Source organism: Silene latifolia, chromosome Y (genome assembly GCF_048544455.1).
Source record: "Silene latifolia isolate original U9 population chromosome Y, ASM4854445v1, whole genome shotgun sequence".
NCBI lineage: Eukaryota > Viridiplantae > Streptophyta > Magnoliopsida > Caryophyllales > Caryophyllaceae > Silene > Silene latifolia.
In genome coordinates, this window is record NC_133538.1 from 390,148,197 (window position 1) to 390,172,213 (window position 24,017).

General features: G+C 36.9%; 1 long non-coding RNA gene across 1 annotated transcript in view; it reads left to right on the top strand.

Annotated features, from left to right (window-relative positions):
• LOC141634369 (uncharacterized) overlaps positions 1–24,017 on the top strand; it is a 187,251-nt gene that overhangs the window by 51,198 nt on the left and 112,036 nt on the right. The window lies entirely within an intron of this gene.

A 24,017-nucleotide genomic window follows, 5' to 3' on the forward strand; every position in this document is an offset into this window, starting at 1 on the left:
AGTGTAGATTGCTTTTTTGCCAAATTCTGAAAAAGAAGGGTAATTCATTCAATCTTGCTTTATGTATCAACTAATACTTATTATTAATTGCATTTTTTTTAAACTTTAGTGTCCGCAACAACCGAGGATTATGAGTGTGATTATTATGTTATGAAATGGATGTATGACATAACCTTTTACTATTGTAAATCTGCGAAGATACACTTTGAACATGTAATTCAATCTTACGTTAACTTTTCATTGTCAATTTTCTTTCTGCATTTACATTTATTACTATAATATTGATTTTGAAAATGCAGAATATTGGAACTTCACCCATGTCAATGATCGATATGAATGTGGCTAGAGAATTTTGGGCAAATAAATGTTTAGATAACATACATTTAGTATAGATTACCTTAGTAACTATGACTTTCGTTGGAATATTTATACATTGGATTGTATTTGGAACGTTGTTGTTTGGAAACGTTGTTAGGTTGAATTATTGTATTTTGGAACGGCGTTGGTTGGATTGTATTTTGGAACGTTGTTGATTCGAAAGAGATGTAATTGTCCTTTGGTTGGATATCTTATTGCAGGTTTTAAATTGTTGGCATTTTGATTATTAAATTTATGGAGAGGTGATTATCAATTTTATGGGGAGGTGCTGCTTAAATTTCGGTAGCAATTTTTTATATATTTTTTAAAAAAAATATTAATAAATTGCGTCAGTTTTTTCAACAAATGACGCAAAAAGTAAAAAGCAATTGTATCGGTTCTGTGAACAACTGACGTAAAAGGTAGAAGCAAAAGCATCCGTTTTCCAAACAACAGACGCAAATGCTGATTTATTTGCGTCAGTTTTTATCCCATTAGCGTCGGTTTTTTATTAAGAAATGACGCAAAATAGCAACTATTTGCGTCGGTTCTGCAAGTACAACTGACGCATAGCAAATACGACTCCTCGATATACGTCCGTTCAAAACCGACGCAAAAAGCCATTTATAACTGACGCAATAGGGGTTTTTTCCATTAGTGTCAGAATTTCATTACTTTTTTACTAGGTAATGGAGGCATTGGCAAGGGTAATCAATTATACTTTATTTATGGAAGATCCGATTGACACTGAACACTACATACTTTTTCCAAACGTTATGGTAAAGTGTGAGACATATTCAACCTAACTTTCTAATGTACAATCTTAGAACTACATATTTGTTCAATGTATGTAGGGGGAGATACTTGATCTGGTTGTCAAGGGTCGAGGCTGTCACAAGTTCATGCCGAAAATGGCCACCCTAATAGAGAAAGATATAAGTAAGGGGTTAAAACTAAGTGAGACAACACATGTAAGTGCATTTTCTGCATAATTTTGCATACATAATGGTTTTATCGGTGCCTCACTCGTATTTGTTTTAATTTGTGCCTGAACCTTCTATGTTTATTGACTAGTTCCATGTACCTGTATTACTTGATGGCCTCTGGATGTTGTATTTGGTGAACAAGTGTAAAAAGTCAGTACGGGTTTACACGACAACCGAGGATTCAGTTGAGAACACGATTATTCATGAAGCTGTGGTAAGCAAGCGTTATTAATGTCTTGATAACGTTTCGTATATGTTATGTGCTACTAAAGCCTAAATAGCACAACGTTAATAGATGGAATTTTCTTATATGTTTTTGCAGAAAAGGACGTTGGACAAAGCAATAAGTTTGGTCAGTGGCATTTCGCTCAAGTGCAGTAAATGGCAGGTGAAGGAGAAGAAATGAGTGCCAATCGAGGGGGATTCAGCAACTTACGTCGTGCACCGTTTCTAAAGTTATTATATCCGTCTGATGGAAACCTAGCATAACTTGAGAAAGACGGTAAAATATGCCGTAAGTTTGCGTTCAAAATAACGGGAGTAGTTACATCATTAAGAAACTGATTGGAGAAGTTTATTAGAAAACATACGCCGTATGTACTAATTTTATGTAAATTTGTTTGTATACACTTTAAATTACCGAATTATATTTCCACGTAAAGACGACGTAGTAAACGGACCTTTTCGAACACATCTTCAATTTAATTACCAATTAAATAGAACATTAAACCTATACAATATATGTAAAAACTGACCATTAAATATGGAGTATAAAAATGAAAAGACACCATCTTTATCTCATATATATATATATATATATATATATATAGATTGAATCATGTGAGGCACCCTTCTTAGGGTGAGCCGGCTGGACACCTTCTAAACCGTCAGATCTAATAACTATAGACGCACCAGATGCTGCCACGTGTCCCTATTTAATCATACACTCAAAGCAAATGCCAGCCAACAACTTCATTTACGACATTTTACTCTCTCTCTCTCTCTACTCTCTCTCTCCCTCTCTCTGTCTTTCACTCATTTACTCGCTGCACTCTCAACACTCAACTACCGTTTTTCGATTAACTTCGTTCATCATCGCCTCAATCACACGCAGCTTCATCATCCGATATTTTGATCGCGATCGTCATCATCATCATCATCTCTGTTCGGTCGTCCTTTTTCGGATCTATGTATGTGATCTTCTCATTCGTATCACTATTTTTCTTCATTTTCGATCAATTATTGTAGATCTACTATTTTCAGACGCTTTTCAATCTACTATTTTTTTCGATAATGTATTACTAAATCATTTTCATTATAATGCAGGTTTTAATCATCCTCAAGAATTATCCGATCAAGATTTAACGCAACAAAATCAATTTCAGAGCATTTTCGATCTACTATTTGTATGTCCTGTTCGCTCTCTTCAATACTTACTTCGTCAATTTTTGTTTATTAGGTTTTTCTCATTGTTCATTGCTTAATATGTTTCGTTTTTGTTAATATTGTGCTTTTTTGTTGTTGCTGTTGTGGTGCTCTGTTGATTCTGCAATGTCGATATAGTTATGTGTTTTTGTATCATGAAACTTGGAGGTGATATTGTGAATATTGGACTGATGTGTTGTTGTTAAACCTGAGTTAATTTTGTGAATTTTGTAGTCGTTTTTGTGAATCTGGTGGAATATTTTGTGAATCTGGTGGAATATTTTGCGAATCATTCTCATTATAATGCAGGAAGTTAAACCTGCCTCATGATTGTAATATTTTTATGATGAGTTTATGTGAATGCTTGTCTGAAGCATTGACCTTATCTTGCGAAACCTATAGACCACTTTGTCCATAGTTGGTCATTTGTAAAACTTCATCTGAATGCTTTACCTTGTTTTGATATGGCTTTTAATCCTACTTATCTGGAATGTACTTATACGAAACATGACATTTTGTGTATGTGTATAAAATGTATTACTTATTATGTTTTAGTTATTTTCATTTATTTTTGTCCAACTGCTTTTTAGTTATTTATATGACTAGGTCAATTGCTCCCTCTGTCGCGTATACATTGCCAACTATGGACACTTGGTGTACGGGTCGGGTAGTCGATATCTTTGAAGAGGCAGAGTTTGAGCTCATTAAATGGATATGCTATCTTCTTAGGACAGACTTCTTGATTGTAGGGACTAATCTTGGTCATTTGAAATATAATTTAGTAGCTACATTCCCTATCACGCAAGGGTACACTTTTAAGTCTTACAAATGTGTTCTTAAGGTATTACTATGCTCAAACTCTTGCCTCATCCGTTAATTCCTTGGGTTGTATTAAAACGGAATTTTAGGTTACCTTTCTTTCCATGTACTAGTAGAAAGAATATGTATCATAGATGAAGATGATAACGATGAAGATCGATCCTACAAACAAGCCTTTCTCACGACCTATATTTTTCGCCATATCCCAACATTTGTGTTGCTCATTTAGCCCGGCCTTCTAGTTGTGACGGTTTCCTGGCTAAATGAGCAACACCAAATGGTGGGATATGGCAGAACATATATGCCATGAGAAAGACTTGTTTTGGAGGGATCGATTATCTTCATCGTCCTCATCTTCATCTTTGATATATTTGCTTTCTTGTACATCTAAAGAAATCTTGCCTACAATGCCCTTATAATACAACACAAGGAATTGTACATGTATGTGCCGAATATGAGGACAAGAATACCTTATGAACACAGTTGTAGGACTTAAAGTTGTACCCTTGCGTGATAGGGATGTAGCTACAAAATTATATTTCAAATGAACCTATTATGTTTAGTTGTCGGTCGGTGTACTTAGGTCTATCACCGTTAGTATTTAATCTTACTTTTGTATACTTGCTAAGGCACCCTTGTATAAATATGTAATTAGTAGTTTTCTATTTCGGATGTTGTATCAACATAATGTATGAATACTATGTTCTATTAATCAAGTTTATTTTCCTTTTATTTTGTCAATCCTCGAGCATCTATCTTTCATAATAACTTCGAATACAACTTTCATAATAATTTAGCCGGCATGAACTTGATGAGATTCGTTCGTCTCTCGATCTTTGTAATGTTGATTCATAATTACGTGAATCCTATACTTGATTTTGTGAATCTTGGAGTAGTTGTTGTGAAACCTAGATCTGCCATTGTGAAACTTATTCATTTAGTTACTAACCTACTATGCGTTCCTATTATTATTTTTAGTGAATTATGGAGTCTTGGTGCAAAGGGTGTGTCGTTAATGCTTTTGAAGAAGACGAATCGTCATTTCGTGCAGCTTATGTCTGTCAAAAAACAAAACGCAATCGTTTGTCTTTTAAGGAAGTCGATTTGGCGTAAATTAAATTATCTTCCCTCGCTATCACTCACAACATTCTGTTTTCAATATTCAAGGAGTTATGCATAATATATTTTCTAAACTTGATGCCTTTGAAGACAAGGCAAATATGGCTATTGTGTGTCGGAATTGGTCTCGCTTATTTCTTATTCATCCCAATGCTCCTAAACCGCTGCATATTGGCTTTCTCTTGAAATCAAACATGTGGAGGGTATTCTAATTATTCATAGGGGTGCTAACCTAATATTCCAAACGTGCAAATGTTTGCTGACTGATAATATGTCAGCTAAATTCATCCTTCATTTTCACCAATATAACCATCCAAGTGCCATGAACCTTCTGAATGCTATTGATCGCGCTACAATTTATGAGAACTTACGTTCTTTACCTCCAGTGATGTCTACTGAACGAGCCACTGCAATTGCTATTGCTGTCAACTTATTACGCAATTGTATAGATGCATGTTCTATTGATTTACCTTCTATTATGGACCTATAGCCTACATTTGTATCCCTTTTCCTAAAATACTATCTTTGTAATTTTCGGCATTGAACGTTGCTATCTTGTTTGCCGTGTTCTATTGTCGATAGTTTATAAATATAATGTATGACTACTATGTTTTATTAATGAAGTTTGCTTTGTGTTCTTTGTTTTTTGTGAATCCTTGCGTTCCCTATTGTTTCATAATAACTTCGAATGACAATTTCAATAATAACTTCATGCCCCGTTGACATTTCCGGCCCCCTACTGTTAACCCCGTCCCCCAAAAAGGGTTCACCCGTCCCCTCCTAGGGTGTCTTTTGGTCTTGGCGTTGGTCGAATGACTATGTACAAGGGAAAGGGTTTAGGGTTGGATTAGGCGGATCCGCGGTAGCGGATCCGCCTAACAAAACCCTAAACCCTTTCCCCGTCCCGTTTAGGACACCCGCCCCCTACCTTAACCCCGTCCCGAAAAAGGGTTCACCCGTCCCCTCCTAGGGTGTCTTTTGGTCTTGGCGTTGGTCGAATGACTATGTACAAGGGAAAGGGTTTAGGGTTGGATTAGGCGGATCCGCGGTAGCGGATCCGCCTAATCCAGCCCTAAACCCTTTCCCGTCCCGTTTTAGGACACCCGCCCCTCTTTGTTAACCCCGTCCCCAAAAAGGGTTCACCCGTCCCCTCCTAGGGTGTCTTTTGGTCTTGGCGTTGGTCGAATGACTATGTACAAGGAAAGGGTTTAGGGTTGTATTAGGCGGATCCGCCTTAGCGGATCCGCCTAATCCAGCCCTAAACCCTTTCCCGTCCCGCTTTAGGACACCCGCCCCTCATCATAACCCCGTCCCCAAAAAGGGTTCACCCGTCCCCTCCTAGGGTGTCTTTTGGTCTTGGCGTTGGTCGAATGACTATGTACAAGGGAAAGGGTTTAGGGTTGGATTAGGCGGATCCGCGGTAGCGATCCGCCTAATCCAACCCTAAACCCTTTCCCGTCCCGCTTTAGGACACCCGGCCCCTCATCGTAACCCCGTCCCCAAAAAAAGGGTTCACCCGTCCCTTCCTAGGGTGTCTTTTGGTCTTGTCGTTGGTCGAATGACTATGTACAAGGGAAAGGGTTTAGGATTGGATTAGGCGGATCCGCCTAATCCAACCCTAAACCCTTTCCCGTCCCGTTTTAGGACACCCGCCCCTCATTAACCCCGTCCCCAAAATAAGGGTTCACCCGTCCCCTCCTAGGGTGTCTTTTGGTCTTGGCGTTGGATCAAGAACAGTTTCAGACTATAAATCATATATCTTATTTTTGAATCCTATAGCTTATTTTGTGAAACTGGGGGTTTATTTTGTGCATCTCGGTCTTAACCCGGATTCGGACTATATAAATTTTATGCCTTATTTTGTGAATCATAGAGGTTAATTTGTGAAACTGGGGTGTTATTTTGTGAATCTCAGGTCTTCTCCTCACATTCAGACTATATAAATCTTATGCCTTATTGAAAAGAATCCTTGAGATTATTTCGTGAAACTGGAGAGTTATTTTGTGAATCTCGGTCATATCCCCAAAAATAGACTATATAAATCTTAGTTCTTATTTTTGTGTATCCTTTCAGCTTATTTTGTGACGCTAAAGATGATTATTGTGAAATAGGCTACAAGATGAAGCGACCATCACAAAGCGGTTGTGCAAGCAAGCGCTTCGCACTGGCATTGTTGAGCAAGCTCCGCTCCTCCGCCAAAAAAAAAAGAGGGTGCGTACGGAGGACGCATACAAGTGAGAACTCGAATGTCGCCAAAAGGGTTGTACAACTTTCTGAAAGATACGAAAAATCCACCGAGCGATCAGCAGATTCAAGCTATAAAAGACATGGGCTTTGGCGGTCTGTTAATGATTGAAACAGACAAGGTTCCCGGGGACCTTGCTTATTGGCTAGTGTCAAATTACAACCCAAAGAAAGGGATGGTTATTTGACAAAAACTCCCGTATTAGAGGAGGACATCCATCTTTACATGAGCATTCCAATGGGTTCAAGACCTGCTGAGGAAGCGTCACATGTGGATAAGTGTCCTGCTTATTTAGCTACGTTGGAAAACTTCCGAAAGCAATATCCACACAAATATATCGATGATCACCACGTCTTGAACAAATTATCCATGCAGAAAGATGGTAAAGATAACTTTAAACGAAATTTCATCGTTTACATATTCTCGTCTCTGTTGGGTGGTGTGCAAGGGAATCGCGCAAGTTTGAGGATTTTAAAAGTTTAGGTGATACTTCACTGATTCCTAATTCAATTGGTGCAATTTCATCAAACGAAGTTGGTGACCAAGTTGAGTCTTGGCAAAAGGAGGAGTGGAGAGATGTCAAACGCTTGAAAGGAGATAATTTTTTTGGTGGACCTATTATGGTGCTCGTGTACATTTACTTGGACCGTTTCGTCTACAAATCAAGATTGGTCATAAGAAAGTTTCCAACTTGTTGTAATTGGACGAAAGAAAAAATTGCAAAAAGAATTAAACAGGAGTTGAAGGCAAATAAAGGTTTCGGTCAAGGTTCTATGGAGCCTCCCCTTGTCATGAGCTACCACACACTCGCACCCGCACCTCGACCACCTGGTCACAAAGATTGAGCATGTTCAGTCCAAATCAACCATCCAATACCACGAAGAAGGCAAACCAGATATAGGGTCTGATATTCCACATTGTGGTGACAAGGAAACTGATGGCCTTAGTGACAGTAAGTGTGAGATTGTTCACAAACTTGCTGAAGCCGCAAAGGTAGCGGCTGCAGCTTTCGCTAGCTACAGATCTCTTGCTATTCAAGCTACGATCAAGCTACCTTCCTCAGCAGCGGTTTCTACTATGGTGGCAGCCGTTAATGGTATTGCGGACGGGTATATTTCATCCCAACAGGATGAGTTTGATGAGAATGTTGGGGATGAAGAAAATGCCGATGATGGGAATAAGGAGGAAAATATAGAGATGGGTAATAATGAGGATGCTAAGAAGGATGAGGGACGGTGAACCAATTTGGACAACGGGGTCAATAATATCGTTGGAAACACGTTATCCATTGCAGCGAATGTTGTGGAGAATGATCACGTTGTTAATGACGATGTGGACAGGATGGGTGGATGGTCCGACGCTGATTTACGTGCGGCATTGGAAATTATGGATGACACTTTTGTACCGATTCGTCCACCAGATCCCAAAGTGACAAGCAAACCCATTCGGAAACGTCGTAAACCAAGATTGCCAACCCCATCAGATTGCCCACGGTGGAGGTCGCTGCGACGACGATCATTTTTTGTCTTCCTCAAGAAGACAGATCTATTGATCCTCAGTCCCAGCCAACACCAACACCAGTTGTCGAACTAGCCGAAACCCCAATTGTTATTGATTTACCTGATACTCCAATGATTCCAGTCGTCCATCCACCATCTCCAAAACTGTGTGTGGAAGAATCGAGCAATTGCCCGAAAAACCATTGGTCACTCACCCATTATTCGTCGTCGTCATGGAAACCGTTTTTCGAGATGATGAAACCACCGGTCCGTGCGAAAAGCGAGAAGAAGAGGGACCAGGTGAGGAAAGCATACAAGGTGAGGAAAGAATAGATCGATTGTCGAGGGAAGAGGATGAGGGAACCATATTTCCTACATTATCGGTACCATCGCTTTCGATCATGTTGATGTCAATAATGTTGATGTCAATAATGTTGATGTCAATACTCCCGCTATTGTGCGTCCTAGAAGAGAGATAATTCCAGTTTCTTGCTGCCTATCGATCTCCGTATCTCCAAAGAAACATCGTGTTATTACTCCTTTTAATATGTAGGAGAAAATATCGTTGGATTTCGGGCTTTGCTCAACAAAAGAGAACAAAGGTATTTGACTATGAACTTGTTTTGTAAATCTCAGGTCTCATTTTGTGAATGGACAATTTATAAATCGTAGGGCTTAAATTGTGAATCCAATAGACTGCTTTTGCGAATCGACGCTTGTTTTGCGAATCGATTGTTTTGATTATTGAGTGCAAGATATTCTTTTTCAAAGTAACACTCAGAGATTGACAAGGAGCATGTTGAGGACTATACCTGAAGGTGATCGAGTATGTTCTCAAGTCAGTAAATATTTGGTGTGAGATCCTAAACAATAATGAGAAGTTGAAATCACCGGATTCTCCTGTTCGTTTATTTGTTCCATACTCCAATGACGGTGTTAGTTCCCCCCCCCCCCTGGTTGTCCGGAAAATATTGATGTTTCTTCAATTCAATTAGTAAGTTTTGGTTTGGTGTTATTATGTTTTGTGAAACCTATTTTCATCTTTATGTTCTTCTTTTCATTTCATCTTGTCTTGTTTTCAGATTTGCACTCCAATCATGTCTACATCATGCCCACCATTCTTCTTTTGTTTCGACCTTCGATGGAATAAATTGCATACCATACACCCTATGAATGGAGTAGATGTTAACTATTCTGATTATGTGCAACCTACGGTGCGTCTTTTCCTCCATTTCTGGTTATGCAAAGTCAGAATTTACTTTTTTTTTCGTGAATTCACGATCAAAGTGTTTGACAAGCATGTAACACATCCACATAATTAAGTGCTAATTTAGGTTGTGTCGTGCAAAGACAGGCTCATTAATTGGGTTTCACCAAGATTCGCAGCAGATGGGTGACATGATGCCTGAGTTGTTTATCCCTCCTTCAATTTTGAAGTCCGGTGAAATGGATACCGGCGTCTATTTGTTTCAACTGTTGGAGCATTACAAAGGGAACAAAACTGACTGTCCTTTAATTATAACTTCAGTAAGATACCTTTACTTAACCTTGTGAACCCGAGAGTTAGATTTGTCGACACGAGTTAATTTCCCCCGAAACTCCGGGGCCGCTTCTGTGAACTTTGGAATAATTATAAGGACTTTTTGTTTTGCATTTATAGGTAAGTCAATCAAACGCTATGCATTGAAGTTATGCCTTCGAATTATGACCTCCGGTGACAACATGTTGAAAGCTATTGTCGAACGAAGTGCAGAAGAGTGGAATTGTGTGCCTATGTATGACCCATTCCCTTATTAATCATGTTTTGTGAATCTTAGATGTTATTATTGGTTTTATCTGTTGTTCTTAATTTCTGAATCGTGGGTCTTATTATGTGAATCAAAGATCTTGATTTGTGAATCACGATCTTAAGTCATCTTATTAATATTTGTCAGGGGCTACCGACGTCTACCTTATTCTGAAGACGACCTTGTGAAGTTTATTTGGCACCGCAAAGGAAGAGATGCAATCACACAAGAAGTATTTTTCCCTTTACTTTTATTTTTTTGTGCTTTTCCCTTGCCCCTTTACTTTAATTTTTATTTTTATTTGGATAATTCTAGTAATGTTTCTTAATGTGCCTTACTACGGTGAGGCTATGGTGTGTCTTGAGTGGATGGAAGTCACACGAGCGGCTTTATCTACGCTTAGACCGCGTCAGTGGGTTATGGATCAAGTAAGTAGACTACTATCAGCGTTCATTTCATTGTATTATCTGTAATCTTTTGTTTCATTCCTAATATTGTTTTTTTAGGTGATTGATATGTTTGGGATTAAGACGACACTTCATCGACCGGATCTTCAGACTTGCCATCGATTGTCATCGTGGTTAGCTTTGAACTTGTTTTAATATTCAAGTATCTTGATTATCCCAAATTGATATGGTTTGTAAAATCACCTTTTGTGGTATGTAGAACTGTACAAAGAAGAAAAACCCTTGTATTTGGAATCAATACATCGATGGGACATACAAACCGTGAATGGTGCCACAATCCGAAAGGTCCGGTCCCTCAACAATATATTTTTTTTTTTTTTTTTTTTGTGGCGGACATGTAGGGCTGTAAATTGGAGACTAATCTTTATTATATCAGGTTTTTATACCGCTGATCAAAGACAAACATTGGTGGGCTTGTATATGCGATATGGAGAGTAAAACGAATTACATCCTCAACTCAAGCGAAAGTATACGGTCTTATGATGTACATAATACAACCATAGACACGGTATTAATTATTTGCCTAATCTAACCCCCGACAGTTTGTGAATCGAGTATATAAAACATTTTTAGTGTACAATCGTATTAACTCAAACATTTTCAGGTGGCCAAATTATCTCCTATTTTGGCAAGTAGTTCCCCGTCATATTATCCCATGCGGTTTCTTCACTCTCACAGGGTTATAACTCTCAAAGTTCCTCAACAATCAAATAAGTAAGTTATTCCCTAATGTGTCCGCTTTACGGAAATTAAATATTGTTTACTAAACAGTTGAACACTATACTACATTCAGTTTTGATTGTGGAGCTCACGTGTTGAGGTATTTGAGTATATGTTGGATCGTGAGCTCGGTGATTGGCGTAATCCGGACAATTATCAGGTAAGAAACAAGTTGAACAAGATAATGTACATGAAATCAGTATTTGAAACCGTGTTGTTCATTAATTTCAACTATAATTTCTTACAATTGCAAAGAATGCCGAATTTCAAAGTCTATAATGATGCAACTACTTTCATGGGATGCAAATACTAGAACGGTGCAAATCCGGTTCTTTAATAACTTTTGCATATCAAATCCCCATTCATTCATAGTATCCGCGATATTTTGAATAGTAGCGAGCCATGCTTGTCTGTGTATATATTTTGAAATATTTTACGTGTTTTCTGATATAGGAGTATAAGTAGCAAGATGTGCTTGTCTATGGTGGTGATATGATGTGAAGCAGGGAGATCGTTCTTCAGTGTATGCTTCTCTGGTTGGGAATTTATTCTTCATGATTGTCTTTGTGAGCGTGTAGTAGAAACGGGGCAGCATTTATTCTTTTGCTGTGAGTTTTGGGTGTTATGCAGTGTATACTTACTTATCTCCGGTTGGTTCGTCGGAGGCATTTGTCCCTTATGCGTGGAATTTAACTTGTGGTGGATACAATCAAGTATTATGTTAGTATAGTATTAGATGGTATATGCAGGATCTATCAAGTATTCTAGTGAATATGTTATTAGTCATTTAGTTGGGTGCTAATCTGCTTATTTAGTAGATCTCCTTTTGTAATAGTTGATTTTAATCAATGGAATTGATTAGTCGCTTGAATTTGTGAAATTTGACGTGGATGATTTATAAAGCGTCTGATTCGCAAAATGAGACCTGAGATTCACAAAAGAATGTCTGAGATTCAAAAAAAAGACGATATTCACAAAAAGATGGATTCACAAAACAAGTCGACAAAATGAGACCTGAGATTTACAAAAGAATGTCTGAGATTCAAAAAAAGACGATATTCACAAAAGATGGATTCACAAAACAAGTCGATTCACAATATTAGACCTCGGATTTATATATTGTCATTCACACGGTAAGATTCATGAAATAACGTCTATAATTCACACTAATCCATTTTATATAATATTTAAATTGTGTCATTCACAAAATAAGACCGTTTAGCCAAATCGACTGCTTCCTTTCTAATAAGATTACGAATCTTCCTAATAATTGCGAAAATTAGACCCAGGATTCACAAATTAATACCAACAAATAAGATTTCCAGGTCTTTTGTACATATTAAGATTTAAGATTCATAAAACAACCTCTTACATTCACAAAAGAACCGCTCAGATTCACAAAAATAAGATAAACAAATAAGATGTCCATATTTTTGGAAACCAATAATATGTTGCCAAACTAAAAGACTGCTCCTTTCAAAATTGTCAGTGTCTTCTTCAATCATCATATCTATTTCTCAAGGCTTAAGAAGACTCTTTCCTTCATTCTTCATCCTCATCCCCTTCCTTTTCTACTTCTTCGTCCGCTAGCTCTCCCTACGTAAAAGACAAAGCTGGAATTAGAAAGATGTTTACAAACATTAGATGTACAATAATAAAAGTGAGGATCATGCAAAATTGGGTGACACGGCGTGAATCACATTCATCTTATATAAGCCAACTGTTGTCATTTATGTTACAAAGTGAGGAATTATATCAGGTTACTACATACAATCAGTCTCATTTCTGTGATTCACAAATAAAGATATGTGATTCACATAATAAGACCAGGGATTCACAAATTAAGACCTGGGATTCACAAAGCAACCTCTGGGATTCTCAAAATAAGATAACAGATAAATAAAATACTTGATTAATATCAGATGTAGTTGCGTAGATGAATACAAACCTGATTCACTGGAGGAAGGTCTGCAAAATCATATGGACAATTCCTTTTGTCGTGGTTACCCTTGCGCTTACAGTTAGCATACAACCTTTTTACTTTTTCCGCCTTCTTGATTGCCTTATTTTTCTTGCTCACCAACCGTTACCACAAATTTCTTTGTTCCTAGACACATTAGGCGGTAAGATGTTGGTTTCTTCGAACCTTGCACGCTCCCGGTAGAAGCTCAATCTGTTGTTGTTTTGTCAACGGTTGAGTGTTTCCCTCTAGTTTTGTCCTGAATTCCTTGATTAACTTGGCAAACTCTCTCACATCCGACTCTTCTTTCCTTTTGAGCATACCAACAGCTTAATCTGAATCTCTGCACCACACCACGACATTCCAATCTGTTTTGTCTTGGTATTGTTGTATTTCTCTAACAGATTCCCATTCCAATCATAAACGTCATTTTTGAGTGCATTCTTGCTCCACCTTTGCAAAATATATTTATCAGGTATGTCCTTAAACTTTCCCGAACAAACCCAAATGATGTGACTGCATAAAATACCTCTCCTTTCAAACAGTTTACATGTGCACCTTACATCATTCGTGCTTCTCCGCACTCAACCGCAAATTTTAGTCCTTTCTTTGCATCCTCAACTAACGACACTTCAAAGTTCGTCACAGATCTCAGCGGAGTGTATCCAACCAAACTGCAGGTATTTATTGAAAGCTTCACCTGGTTTTGGAACTCATAGAACATCGCATGGGTATAGCTTCTCACCGCTTGTGTCTCCCATTTTGACCCATACAAGGTGTTTCGGGGATTGAATTCGCATTCTCCTCTTCACGGAGCTTCAAAGACGAGTGCTTTTGGTGGTCGGTGGCACTTTCATAGCGCACCAAGAACTCGGTTAATGTCCCGTATTTGTTTTCAAACCGCTTAAAGAAACTATTAGCACTCTCTGACCTTTGTGTAGTTCGTAGTAAACCGCCCATTGGCACATTTAAAAATAAGCGGGTATCCATGTGTGTCTATCGTGACTTCCCATTCAACCACGTATTGTCTTCCAAGGAGAAATCGTTCATGACTTTAAGCCACTTCTCTTCAAATTCCCCAGGCTCCAGGTCATCGTCCCATACAACACCGTTCAGACGGGTTAAAAAGTCGGTATCTCTACAAATTTTACTCCCAACCTTGTCGGTTATTTTCTTCATGATGTGCCACATGCAAAACCGATGTTTCGCTGTTTTGAACTTAGCTGCAATGAACAAAATCAAATTATCGACCGTCACCATCATTTTATAATAACTAAATTCACGCAGTTTCACATAACAAAGTCATACGATGCACTATTATGTAAATCTCAAGTCTTATCCTCAGATTCGGACTATAAATCATATAGCTTATTTTGTGAATCCTATAGCTTATTTTTTAAATGGGGGTTATTTTGTGAATCTCATGTCTTATCCTCGGATTCAGACTATATAAATTTTGTAGTTAGTTTCAGAAACATACCTGGAATCGCTTTAATTATTCCTGGTCTTCGTCGGTGATGATGTAGTTAGGCTCCTTCCCACCCATAGTTTGCGCCAAAATCGTCAAATACCCACATGAATGACTCCTCGTTTTCATGTTCTATAAGCGCACATGCAAATGTGATTGACCTTTTATGATGGTCAATGCCCGTGAAAGGCGTGAACGTCATGTTGTACTTGTTTGTACCATAAGTTGGGTCGTATGAAACTCCATCCCCAAACAGAGCATACGCTCTTTGCATGTCACAATCCGTCCCGGAAAATCCTTGTCAATGCGTTCTTGGAATCTTTTTCATAAACAAAGTGGAGCCCTTTTGTTTCAGCTAGGGTGTCTAAGCGTGATTTGAACATTTCCCCATCATGACTGTTCATTAGACACTTCATTTCCCTCTGAAAATTTTTGAATTGCTTGACTGTTGCCTCGACATTTTGAAAACCACCCAATTGTTGAGTGCATAGTTGGTGTGTTAAGCTAGGACCAACATTTGCTTTTGAATTGCTGACAATCATTTGCATATGAAATTCATTGATATTTTCAGCAAGTTTCTCAAATTCCTTATTTTTCACATCAAGCGGGTGATTGTGACCCTCAATAAACACGTCAACCATGTACTTGTTCTCATGGAACTTGAACTTTATCATTGCTGGACAACCCCACCTTCTAATCTTTGTTATTCTTGTGGTTGACCCTTTGTTGGAACTCTCTGCCTCTCCTCCACCTTTTTCACCCTACGTTTAGCAAATGGGTTTTTCGGTTTGCTCTTTGTACCACCTATTTCTGTTATTTCTGATGCAACGGATTCATCCGCCTTTTCTGCAACACCAGTTAGGGCAGGTCGTCTTTTCTTCTTATTACAGCCTTCCCGATTGCAAACCATGCACTTTGTTCTGATAATATCATCACAAAACCTTTTGCTTGAAGATTTCCTTGATTTAAACCCACAAGCAACAACAGACGTTTCATAAAACAAAGATCGCTGAGTCTAAGTCAATAAATGTTTTCCCAATCGCTGGTGTAAACTTTTCATCAATCCTATTTATCCATCGTTGGTCGCCACTCGGTGTGTAAGTTATAAGAGTAGTAGGTGTGGAAATAGTTGGTACTTTGTAGGGCTTGTTAAAACAAGAGGTAGAAGCTTCACCGCAATTAACATTGGAATCAACAACCTAAAATTGTAGATTCACAAAATAAGCCAAAAGTGCAAGATAGGAGATTAACAAATAAAGTTCCACAATATTAGCATATAAGGTTCATAATCTCTGCCACAAACCAAGTTTCAGGATCTTATAGTCTATATTTCAATAAATAACCTACTAGATTCAAATAATTATCTCTTATATTTACAAAATAAGCACTCGATTCACAAAATAGACAATGTTAAACAATCTCCGCAAAAACCAAGCTTCATAATCTTATAGTCTATATTCACTAAATAACCTATCAAATTCACATAATTAGCTCTTATATTCACAAAATAAGCTATCTGATTCACAAAATAAGGAGAATAGCAAAACAATCTCAAAAAAATAACATCTCAAATTCATAAAAGATTGATGTTTCTTCGGTTCAATTAGTAAGTTTTGCCAAAAAAAGCAACATAGGAGATTCACAAATCAAGTTTCACAATATTAGCATCTAAGTTCCTCTGTCACAAACCAAGTTTCGGGATATTAGTCTATATTTTCAAAATAACCTCTCGGATGCACAAAATTAGCTCCTAGATTCGCAAATAAACTTCTCGAGATTCACAAAACCGGACTCAAAATAACGTCTCAAATTCATAAAATAGGGACAAAACAGAATACCTGTTGCAATAGCACTCTTATCAGAGTCGCCGTAGTATCGGGAGTTAGACCTGCAACATCAGCAGAACACTATAATAAGTAGGACGAAATTGAAAAATTTTGATCAAATTCGAGATATTATAGCATACATTCACGAAATAACTTCTCAGATTTACAAAATTCACTCTTAGATTCACAAAATAACCTCACATATTCACAAAATCAGGATAATAGCGAAAAAAAGGAGATTACCTGTTTCAACAAAGAATATTATCACCGATTCTTCGTAATGTCTCGTAATCTCCATTGAAATTGAAGTTTTAACGTCAATTTGAGCCTTATTAGCTCTTATATTAACAAATAAAGTTTCACAATAATAATGTTTCAAATTAACAAAATAGTAGGAACACCATAATAAGTATGACATCGACAACCATAGATAAGAAAGCATGCAATATTACTGATACAAGACAATTAAAGCATTCAATGGTGCGGACTTGTGCAAACTTTTCTGAATTTGTCATCTTATTTAGTTTTAATCTTACCCAGGTTGTATATATTAGTTATTTAAGTTTCACAAAATAACCTTCTAGTTTCACAAACTATGGTCTCTCATTCACACAATAAGAAATAAATAAATTGCATCAGTAACGTTTAACAACAGAGATTCACAACATAAGGCCCAAGATTCACTAACTATAGGCTGAGATTCACCAAATAAAGTCCGAGATTCACTAAATAAAGTATCAGATTATCAGTTCAAATAATTAAAAAAAAATTGGTGAAGATTATGAATTCACTTTTAAGAAAAGGTCAGGTTGTATGTATCTAGATATTTTGTTGATTTCTTAATAACAGTTCCATTCCCAAGAAAAGGACATTGAACAATCAAGCATTCAATCAAAAAATTTAATATATGGGTAATGTGAACAGGCACTGTTGACAGTTGTGCCAAATACCAGGCCTATAAATATCTAATTTCTGAAACATAATAGTATATACCAATAACCTCTCTTCTCTCTTCTGTAAAACATTTCAAAAATACCTATTGCACACAATGTCTCATTTATTTTTATTTCCCTATACTTGTGTTTTGGCGAATGTTCCAGGTTATATGAATCAAAAAGGGAAGTATGTTTGTCCTGACCTCTCTAAATTGGCAGATTGTTTAATGAGCCAAGGTTATGAGATAGAGTCTTTGGTGCCTGTTATCTCGCAGCAGACTTGTCATTTTATGGGATTAGTACTAATTTAATTTGGCACAAATGACAATGGCTGCAAACAGCTTTTAAGTTGCGGGAGAAGTTCGAGCTATTTGGGCGTACTAGATCCGAATGGCTGGCTACCTATTCCCGAGTTCAGGGGCCCTTTCTATGGGTAGCATCAAGGCTTGATTCAAAATATTTTAGCTACACTCCAAAGATGTAGAAGAGTCCCATATTCATCTAAACATGCGGAAGATCACTCACGATGCGGATGAACGCCGCACCTATAGCTATATCAATATTGCTCTATGTGCATTGCCACGAACAAATAGGGGTGATTGATAAACTAAACAAATATCATATCTTGTTTAATTTTTCAAGCTTTTCGGTTTATTTTATTTTTGAATGTTGTTGTTTAGTTAATTCGAAAGCCATGAACCTGCGAAATTTTATGTGATGAAAAATTACAAAATTTTTAAGTTTTCTGAATATTATATTTAGCTCTTATATTCACAAAATAAGCACTCTAATTCAAAAAATAGACAATGTCAAACAATTTCTGCCACGATCCAAGTTTCAGGATATTATAGACAGTTTATATTTTCAAAATAACCTCTTAGATGCACAAAATTAGCTCCTAGATTCGCAAAATAACCTCTCGTATTCACAAAACCGAAAGCAGTTTATATTTTCAAAATAACCTCTCCGATGCACAAAATTAGCTCCTAGATTCGCAAAATAACCTCTCGGAATCACAAAACCGGAACAGTTTATATTTTCAAAATAACCTCTCCGATGCACAAAATTAGCTCCTAGATTCGCAAAATAACCTCTCGATTCACAAAACCGAACAAAATAACGTCTCAAATTCATAAAATAGGGACAAAACAGAATACCTGTTGTAATAGCACTATTATCGAGTCGCTGCATGATCGGGAGTTAGACCTGCAACATCGCGTAGTAATACCATAATAAGTAGGGCGAAATTGATTATTTTTGATCAAAGTCGGGATATTATAGCCTACATTCACGAAATAACTTCTCGTTTTACGAAATAACTTCTTAGATTCACAATATAACCTCACATATTCACAAAATCGGAGAATAGCAAAACGACTTCATAAAATAGCGAAAAAAAACGGAGATTACCTGTTTCAACAAAGGTATTATCACCGATTCATCGTAATGTCCGTAATCTCCATTGAAATTAAAGCTGCAACGTCAATTTGAGCCTTATTAATGAATGAATTATAATCAATTAATGAATGAATTAACAAAATCAACAAATTTTACACCGCGAATGACGAAATTGCTCAATTACTCAGTTTTGATCGAATTCAAACCCTAAACTAACGAAATACTTCAGTTTTTGATCCTTATAAATTTACAAAACAGTTCGATTTTGTTCAAATTTGATCATTATATCATCAATTAATGAACGAAGTTAAGAAAATCAATTTTTCATCAAATAATATGAAATTACCTGGAAATTACCTCGAAATCTTCTAAGAAATCGATTAATTTGATGAATTCGCCTCTTTGATTGTCAGAATTTGATTATTTTGATGAAATCGTCTCACAAATTTGATGATATCGCCTCAAACTCAGTAGTTTTGGAAGGAAAGAATTTGGGCCTTTTGTTTAGATTAGAGAGAATAAGGTATTTGGGCTTTTTTTTAGATTAGAGAGAGAAAGTGTTTTGGACCAAATGAAAAGTTTCTTGTTGACCCCTAATTTTCATCCTTGTTTTTTCAGACCAACATTACAAAATCAGCCCATCCATGTATAATGCAAATCAGTCCAAGGTAGTAATTTGGTGAGACCGGCCGCCTCGCCATAATGAGGTGTCTCACCGGATCCGGCCTCTATATATATATATATATATATCAACCAACAACCAACATATCTTAACCAAAAAACCCTAGAAAACCTAAATGGAAGGTGTTAACCCAACGAAAAGAAAGAGAATGTGGTGGGAACCATGCTTTATCCATATACCAAAGAAGTATAAGGTTAAGGGATACAACAAGATATCACACGCATTCAGAGTTAGTTTGTGCAAGGACCTTATCTTGTCCTACATCATGCCAAGATACGATAGGGAAACTAGAATGAATACTGCCCTGGTTTGCAAAGCATGGTGCAGTTGGTACTATACGGAAGGTGGCCGTGCTAAAACGAGCAAGCATATTCACGCAAATGACCCTGGTTGGGGAAGACCACCTCCAAAAGAAGGCGAGAAGCCAATAGTGTACAAATATTGTCCATGAAAATGGACGATATTCAATAAGGAAAAGTCTTGTCTGTTTTTTATTTTATTGAATAAAATAATATATTAATATGTAATGTTTATGTTTATCTAAGAAAGTTTCGTTCTTTTCTATATCATCATATCACATATATTATAATATCCGTATCAAAAAATTATCTAATAAAATAACGTAATATTGTTAAGATCTTATCTCTTTTTTTTTTGTGCATATCTCTTCTAGATAGGTCTATAAACTACCAAAACTACGAAGTATAATCCTATAGTAATCATGTTCATATTGTAATGAATAAAAAAAATATAAATCATTCATTTAAATATTACACAACAAATTGGCATCCATTCATTTCTTTTTCCACTTTCCCATATAAACTGACTGCGCAGACAGTTTGAGAAGTTGAAGAGACATTCTCCTTACCATCTTATAACGTCTACATCATGCCTATTTCTTCATCATCATCATCAACAAGGTTTGATCTCACATTTAAACTTAAATATGTTTATTTAATAATTTAATAAGTATGTATGTTATATCTTAAAGGATTATTGTTCTTAATTAGTAGAAGATGAAGTACTTGATGGAATATTGTTCTTTGTATACAAATTTTGCCCTAAATTTATACAATGTATAAGTTTAAATGATTATTGTTGCTTAGTCAGTCGAAGATGCATGCTTGTTCTTCATATATTGATGTTTAAGTTTAAAGGATTGATGATTCTGAGTATATGATATGTAATCCCCAAATATGCATGTTCTTTATATATTGATGTTTCCTATCATATGGTAACATTATATTTAAATTATCGAATCCAAGCAGAATGAGAATATAGACCTCTGGATGACCGAAAAGTTTAAAGAATTGATGATTGTGATTATATGAAAGGAAAGCCTCAAACATGCATGTCTGTTTTTAATCCTACATAAAATCCCCAAATATGCATGTTCGTTTTTCATCTAATCGCGCGTCAATATTATTGAATATGTTTAAGTTTGCTAAGTAAGTCGGATTTTCAAGTGATGTTTATTTGATATATTGTCCATGGGTTAAATTTAATTAAATTTATTATCGCTGTATATGCATGTTCCTTTATAGTGTAGTGACTTGCGACTAACATTATGTATCTCGTTAATCGTTATGCATGTTTGATCTTACTGGAATCTTTCGAAGAGGAAGCTCGTAATGGATATGTACAGAAAGCGGAAATGCGACCCTAACTGGTAGAAGTTTCACCATCCAAATAAAATACAAGCGGTTTCTAATCCGGATTGTTCTTGGGAGGCAGAAATAAGAAAACTAGAGGAAGAAAGATTTCTTAGAAGGGATAGGCATGTGCCAAATTCAGTTGCGTATCAAAAAAGAAAGGCCATCCACAAAGAGACGGATGAGAGATCATCCTCTTACGAAGTGGGTTCTAGTGAGGACTTGATGGTGGGTTATATAATACCCAGGTGCGGCTGGTGGAAACGTTCTGTGAGGAAGGCAACAAGGGGATGGTAAACCTGGTGGTTTAACTCAGGCCCGACCATTGAACGTATTCAAGACCAAGTGCGTACTGAGAACCTCTTCTACGATGAAGATTATAAGAGGGGATATTGTCCATGACTTTATTTACTTTAAGATGATCTTTTAGGGTTCTAAGTTTAAATTGGTATGTATATTTGTAATTATAAACTTATAGTTTGTGTAATTAAACTTATGGTATGTACAATTAAACTTGGCCGGATATCTTTTTGTGTGAACTTATGGCATGTATATTATATGTATAATATAATTAGACTTAATTAAGTATATGATTTTGTGCAATATGCAATATGCAATTTGATTCCTATGAGATTTTTATGAGAAACATCCTTCCATCCCATTAAAGGAGGAGTAGGCTGTGATGCACCAAATGTGTTTCTGCTAGGGGTAGAATAAGGTGAGCATAATTGTGATGCACCAAATACGCTCCTTGTAGGAGTAGATTGCGACGTATCAAACTTGGTCCTTGTACTGGTACATTGTGACGCACCAAACTAGCTCCTCGTAGGGGTATATTGCGACGCACCAAACTGGCTCCTCGTAGGGGTACATTGCGATGTACCAAACTGTCTTGTAGGAGTAGATTGCGATGCACCAACCTCGCTACATGTAGTATTTAAATGATTGCTCTCATTAGCGGTGCATGGGTTTGCAACTTCAGTTTTTCTCTGCAATTTAAAAAATTATGAAGTAATTGAGAGAGTTATGCTTAAAAGCCGAGTATGCGATTTAATATAACAATGAAAAACAATTACTCTATTAATCACCTTCTTATTCTTTCTAGCATCGGGAGTTTAATTGCCTCTTGGTACCCTCCCAGATCTTCTTCTGTCAACAGGGTCCTACAGACAACCATCTCTCGTTGATGCGTTCCTCTTCATATGTCTAAAATTGCATTCCTTAGGCTGTAGCCTTCTATGACCCCATACCCTAGAAGAAACACCGCCAGGGACATAGGCGTCTATAGTTTCAACACCAACAATCCCCTCCAACTCCTTAATTAATTCAGAAGTCAGTCTATTGTATGTTGCATAAGCTTCATCGTCTTAAAGCACTAGTGTGGAAATGTAGTGGTTCCTTATAGTCACCTCCAACGACTTCTTCGCACGAGCTGAGGCTTCCGGATTATAGTACCCAGTTTGATTGTCTCATATTCTCTAACCAAGTCCTTTCGCCATCGATCAAGTATATACTTCTCCGGGATCACCTTCATATCTTCGATAACCATGCATCTAATAATATGTCGACAGAGTATACCCTTGAACTCAACTAACTTACATGAGCACTTGAGCAGTCCCACACTTCTGTCAATATCAACCCAATAGTTCTTAAACTTACCAAATGGCGCCACTTTTTTATCTTCAACGTTAAATGTCACACTATGCCCAATTCTTCTTGGCGGATCAGCGTTGGTATAAATTAACCCAATTACCTCGTCACGTACCAACATATATATCTTCTTAGTATATAACTTATGGAAAACCTGCTCAACAAGTAAGTTGCACTTAATCTTATACAGTTTCTCTGTGCAATCATGATTGTTCGCGGTCTCATCCTCCACTTTCAATTTCAAGGCTTCCTCAATTTTGTTTGCAAACTGACTTAAGGTAGTCCTCCCATTGACATAAGTTTTGAAAAACCGGTTCTGTTGCTCACTCCTCCGTCGACATCCCATCACACAATATTCCACGCCAATATGCAGGGACCCAACTCTCCCTTATCAAGTACGACTCCGTCACCCACGAAGATTTTTCAATACCATATTTACTAACCATTTCCTTCCATGCTATCTCAAAATCATGCACATCCAAAACGTGTTGAACTGCTAAATTCAGGTCACTTGAGATATCGTTCCAAAGTGGATGTTTTCCCAGATTTTTACCAGCATTTTTCAATATGTGCCAAAGGCAGAGCCTGTGGTGAGTGTTGGGGAAGATTTTTTTAATTTCATTACTAATTGCTCTTTCCTGGTCTATCAATATAACTGATAGAGCTCTAACCATGCATTCTAAAAACTTATCAAAAACCCACTTAAAACTTTCTTCATAATCGCGCGTAACCAAAGCACAAGCAAAAACAACTGAATTCCCATGTTGATTCATCCCTATGAAAGGGGAAAAAGGCATGCAATACCTATAACACCATGACTTATTCTATCAGATTAATGATATACTACAATTAAGTTGGTAAATATATAGTACTTCGTAATACCAATCAACTAAAGTAAAACGCATACAAAAACACTATACAACTATCCTACGAAACAAAGCTTAAACTTACATAACCAACTAAATAAAATCATTAATCGGAATAATGATATAGTACAATTAAATTGGTAATTTTAATTTTAA